Genomic DNA, 6,517 nt, shown 5'->3' on the forward strand with positions numbered 1-6,517 from the left:
ATGCACACATATATAATAGTATTCTACTTCTTTGATCTCTAGAGAAGAAATCTTCCATTTAGCCATTTCTGACGCAGACGTGGTTATGCAGAAAAGCAAGGTTGGACAGGTTGCCCGCAAGTATATATTTATCAAAGTGTTTCTAATGTGCCCATCATTGTAAGATCTAATACCTTCTAAACTTTCAGATTAATGGTTTGAGAATTGGGGGGTGGAGCTTTCTTTTAATAATGCCCATTTCAATCCTTGGTTAACAAGAGGTCACGTCAATAATTAATGGTTTCGGTAGCAGCTGAACGCTGCAGCCCTTCCTTGACAGATTTTCTATGCTTTGTCTTCCTAACGAGGGAACGAGGGAAGGGTGGCAGGAGGCATTTGGGCTTTACATTTTTAACCTGTGCTCTCAAGTGTTATTACACATCATTCCCTTGGACGGCCCCAGCAATCCTGCAGGGAAATTGTGGCGAGAAGAACCAGTGAGGGAAGTACAAGACATTATTGTGTATGTTTTATAGAATGGGAAAAAACCAAAGTATAAGATAACTGGATAGCTTGCCTAAGAACATAAGCTTCAGGAAAATGGGGACATTGCATAGCGTCACTTTACCACCAGCATGGGAGTTGGTCAAGAAATATGACCTGAATTAAATAACGAAGGAGGAAAAGAATGCTAAACTTTTCGGCAGACAGAGGGCCTCAACACCATATCCCAACTCCTGACATCACAAACTTACTAAGAAATGAAATCTTTTGTTCTCAGGCTGTTCCTGGACAAAGTTACAAATGATTTCAAGGAAAATGACTGCATATGTTTAACACAAGCAACTCATAATTTTATCCCCACCCCAAAAGGCAAAAAACATTTAAAGATTAGCTTCCTAAAGTAATTTGTCCCTACCATTAATGCTTACTTCTATTACATACTTACATTTATATGTAACATTTCATGGATAAATAGGGAATAATATATATTTCATGGATGATAATAATCAAAAAGAATTAGGCTTTTTTTGTTAATAATTTACCAGATACTCCAAAGGCACAGACTAACAATACCAACAACACTAAATTATGTCATATGAATGCAGCATTCACTATACCGTGTGCTACTTATATAATATATTAGTGTAGCAATTACACAGCCTCACCTCACCACAGTAGTGGAGTAGCTTACATTGTAGTAGGCAGAATTAATGCACATTAGATCATTTTCTTACAGCAATTACTAGAATACTACCTTGTCCACAAGAAAATTGCCACACGCTTTCAAAAACCAAAGGGAAAAATTTTCGTCTCCCATTTCGCCACACTAAGAACTCAACCAGCCTTTCTGGAGACTTGAGTTCCCATCGAGAAACATTTGGGACCTCCTGATCACTGGAGAACTGGGTCCATGTCCTCGGGTCCAGCTCACCACTCAGAGGTGGATTCAGCCATGCTGCCATGTGGGATTTTCAGGGGCGTCACTAAGTCAGAGGCAAATGGAGAGAAAAGGAAGCGTATTCAAGGCCTTTGCACAATCTTAATGCATTTGATCTATATCCATTTTTAATCTGTTCTTTTAACTTGGGGAGGAGTAAAGCATGACCACCTGACAAAGCAGAAACCAAGTGGAGTAGGAGAGGGAAGGAAGCCTCTCTTTCTGATGCAGAAATTTGCATCTGTAGCTAAAACTGCTCTCTCAAATGCTAAAATAGAATAAGACTATCTAAACATCTCACCCTACGAGAGTTCGGCAGCTGCAATCAAACTATTCCTATAAGTAGGAGACTTGCTTGAATTTAGTTTTCACATATCCATTTAAAATGAGAAAGGAAAGAGTTCTCCAGAATCATAGCACTGACCAGGAGGGAAGGTCTTCCCTAAGTCCAGTCCTCCAAGGTCAGTCATAAATGAGACGGTCACTCGGCTCCCTGGAGACGATGGCTACTCCTCTATACACAAGCCAGTTAGGAGAGAAGGGGCCCAGATGCTTTGTTGTGTTGAAGAGAGGGGATGGTAAGACTACAATGAACAGTCTGTGCGATTAGGAATGATTTCCCCACCCTTGTACATCCAGTGCCAAGCAAACAGGATATTGCTCAATAAATACAGGGTGGCCATAAAGTCTGCGTGCAATTTAAATAGTTACACTTTATGGCCACCCTGTATTGTTCAACAGATCAAATAATTCAATCATATAGAATTAGCAAAAATTAACCAGTTAAGAGAAGCGTGTGACCCTGAGAAAAGTACTCAGACAAAAGTGGTCTCCGCTCCTTTTTGCTCAGGCCTAGGGACTCCTGCACTGTGACCTCATCTAGGGAGCGTTCCCATCCCCCCCCCCCAAAAGAACTTCAAAGAGATGAGAAAGGGGAAAATGGGATGGCTGAGGCAATGACATACAAAATCCTACAGTGACCCCTACCCTGTTCTGTGAGCTTGACCTATATCATCTCTGCTTATCCCCACCCACAACCCTGCAAAGTAGTTTGAGAGCTTTATTTGACCAACAGGAAACCTGAGAAGGTTTAAATCAGTGGTTCAAAACTTCACACTACCAAGAAGCAGAGCAGAAATGTGAACACAGGCTCCTGAAACCCACAGCCACAGGCTATCCCAGCATTTCAGCACTGAGACTGGAAAATTCACATGTGACAAAGGTCAGAAGCCAAAACACAAAGAAAAAGAACTAGGGAAAAAAAAAAAAAACATATATATATATATATAGCAAGGAATCTTAGCCTAGGAATGATGCAACATAAAAGCACAAAATAGTTGGCACTGACTTTCCTAGCATCTAACAAGTTCCCACCATCTCATTCTGGGCAAGATCTCAGTTCGACAGAACAAAACATTTTCCAGGCGCTGCGTGTAGGAAGGAATTTACCTTGTGATTCTTTTTATAACATGCATTAAACAGCATAATAAATAATTCTTGCATCAACACCTGCTCGGTGATTTTCTTCCCCTCCTTTTGGTTGGTTCCCAGGAAGAAAGTTTCAATCACATTTTTTTGTTTCTGTCTCATGGAAACAAGAACTATAAGTTCTTAGTTATCCCATTTATGCCCTTGCCTTAGTACAGAATGCAGGGACATGTCAGATTGTACGGTCATGAATATGATGATCATATAAAGCGCTACGATCATGGCGATTATGTTCTTATTGTGGACCAAGCATTGCTCAGAGCACTGGATACATTATTCCATTTAACCTATACAACCACCCCATAAAATGGGTATATTATATTTCATATATATTTTTTCTTTTTGTTTATTAATAAATGATAGCTGTGTACATTGATGCAATCATGGGGTACAGTGTGGTGTTTTCATATACAATTTGAAATATTTTCATCAAACTGGTTAACATAGCCTTCATGCCATTTTCTTAGTTATTGTGTTAAGATGGTTGTATTCTACTTTTAGAAAGATTTGCTTGGACCCCATTTCATATATTTTTTTTAAAAATCAGGAAACAAAGAGCATGAGTGATTATAGAACTTGCCTACCAATTCTGTACCCAGAGAACAGCTGAGCTGGGATTTGAACTCAACTCAGTCTGATACCAGGCCTCTCATCTTCGCCAGAGCTAAATGCAGGATGCCTGCCTTGGTGAGTAGGAATTGTATCTTTTGACGAGCTGCATGCCCCCATTTTAAAAGAGTGATTGAAAGGTTCGCTATAGCCCATTAATTTTATACCCACTTGCATCAAAACTCTTCAATTCCCTTTGCAGCTTTTCTGCTTTCATTTTAGACTCCACTTTCCTCCACTGCTCTTCCCTGCTATGTGCACACAGGGAAAGGAAGTTCAGGGGCTGCTTCCAGCCAGATCCTGCAACTTCTCCTTCCCACCTTTAAGAGCCAAGCAAACCATCTACATTCAATTGAACAGTATCTGACTCTGAACAATTCAAAGGCCCTTAGGTCCTCTTCCTCAGATACTCTAAGTAACTAAGGTATTGCGTCTGTTTAGTTGTGACCCTTTTAGATGATAAATTAGCTTTGTCCCTGATACTAATACGAATCGGCCCTGGTCTATCCTTCCTGAAAAACCAAAGGCCCCTAAAAAAAAGCAAATAAAACCAAAGGGAAAACTGTGTACATGATAATAAAAACATTAAGAAGAAGCTATATTCTATGTTACCCTGTCAGAGAAGCTAATCAAGAATAAGGTTGATATCTAATAATTATTGAGTTTATAGTATGCGCCAAGCGTCTCACACAGATTATTTCTTTCTACAACCCTGAATCATAATGTCAGACCCTGACTCATTACAAAAGAAGTAGGTTTAACCCCTGCAATGCCTAGAGAACATGACAGATAAAGATAGAGGGAAAAAATGGGTTTATTTCAATCAGCAGGGTAGAAATAAATTGCTGATCTCTAGTCAGAAAGTGTTTACCAGCTTCCTCTGTGAAGCAGGATTCATGGTCAAAAATACATTCCCATTTTCAACAGAATGTCTGAAATTAGCCACACTCTGTATGCTTTAGCTGCTCCATATATTCTGTTCATAGTTTAGGAGCCAGAGGTGGTTATCATCCACTTTACAGATGTTGAAACTGAGGCTTGGAAGAGGTCAGTAATTTGCCTGAGAACACACAGCTCATCAGGATAACACGCGGGCTTTCAACCAACCTCCCAAGCTCCAGCTCTTGACCATGAAGCGCTCAGGATTTTGGATTATCTACCAATGACGTTGTTGGATTATAGAAAAGCCAGAACACATTTAGGGGATAGAAGGGAAGAAGCAACTTCTTGTTCTAAATAGTGCAGTAAAGACCTACAAGCTCCGTGAGTGCCTGAGATACCATTCAGTACCCTTAGGAGTAATTTCTTCAGTGGTATCCTAAGGGCACAATCCATCAGACACTTTTTCCTTCCTAAAGGGACTACAGTAGTAAAAAGGCTGTCATTTGTGTTTGACAATTTCTCCCGAGGTTAAACAAAGAAGGAATAGGCATTCCCAGGCAATGTCAATTGGAGATAAAATGTTCCAGCCTCTTCAGATGCCAGGCTATGGAGTAGTAATAAGCTGCAGATGAGAGCCCCAGATACCTCATTTCCAGGCAAAGGTTTGTTTCAGTAACATTCCGGACATTTCCCTCTGTCCTGAGAAACAAGACTGCCCTTCCCTGTCCATGTAATCCCTGTGCTGTAGGCAGTAACCTGTTAAAGGCTCCTGAGTAGATTTAAAATGTTCTGAAGCTCTGGGAGCCCAGAGTTCTTTTGATCCTGCCTGGAAGATTTCAGCAGAAAGACTTTAAAGTCTACCAGTCAGAGAGAACTATAAAAAGGGGCTGTTTTGTTTCCTGGGGCGAAAGTCTTCCAGGGGTTTGAAGGGAGAAGTGGTCTGTAGGGAAGTCAGTCTTCTTGCTAATAAAATAGGCTTTTCTGGTGGAAATAAATGTTCATGCATTCTGGGCCAAGAAGGCAATGAGAAAAACACTTCCAATAATAAAGCACTAAAACCCATCACTTTCCAAGCATGTAAATTGCAGCAGGCCCAAGTGTAGACACATTACACGTGTCTGATTTAAAACTAAAAATGACCTCCAAGTAGGTAATAGTTATTTCGTTTTCGTAAATGTAGGAAAGTAAGAGAACTTAAGCAATTTTTTTCTCCCTAAGGTCACAAAGTCACCCAGATTTCAAAGCCCACATTCTTTGCAATATGTCCGACCACCTGGAGACCAGGGAGGTAGCAGCAGTCTGGAGGAAGGGCTGTCAGAGGCAGGAGGACAGGGGGGGGAAATGCATAAAATATCAGAGAAAGAAAGAAGGCCATAGGACTAGAGAGAAAGGTGGTCAGGTCGTGCTGCGTCAAATGATGTTGGTCATTGCAACATACATACAAGATGACAATAGCAAAAAAGAAAAAGATTTACCATCAATCAGCAGAGTAGGAGTGAGACCCTCTCAGACTTCACGTTTACCAACCCCCTCCGTGAAGAAGGACTGCCAGCCAAAAAGAAACTTGTTTACAAGGCTATATTTGAAATTGATAGAGCTCTAGCTAAGTTAGCAGTTTAATATAATTTAGTGTGAGTCTAAATCATTTTATGTAATCAATCTCTTGTTGTGACAAGTTCCAGTTTAAAAGCCACTGGTGGTATTGATTGTAGCAGAACTCAGGTCAAGGTAAAGCCTACAGACAAATAGAGCACCCAAACAGGGACAGGTGGGTTCTTAGGGGTTCCATTGATCTCCTGGGGTCCACAGCACATGGGGACATCGTGCAGATTTATACTCTGAAGAAGAGAAACACACAACCACATCCCTGCTCACAATCCTTCAGACACTCTGCTAAATGTGATGTACAGTAACAGTGACTGAATCCTTGCGGGTTCTTTTCATGTGTTTTATTACCTAACAGCCTGATGAGGTAAGTAGGATTCATATTTAGAGTGCAAAGCCCCAAGTCACAAAGGAAGTAAATAGTGGTCGTGATGCCAACTCAGATATGATGGTGGGAAAGCCTGACATCTTTACACAACTCAGATATGATGGTGGGAAAGCCTGACATCTTTA

Source organism: Otolemur garnettii, unplaced genomic scaffold (genome assembly GCF_000181295.1).
Source record: "Otolemur garnettii isolate 467f Iridium unplaced genomic scaffold, OtoGar3 scaffold00069, whole genome shotgun sequence".
Taxonomy (NCBI): domain Eukaryota; kingdom Metazoa; phylum Chordata; class Mammalia; order Primates; family Galagidae; genus Otolemur; species Otolemur garnettii.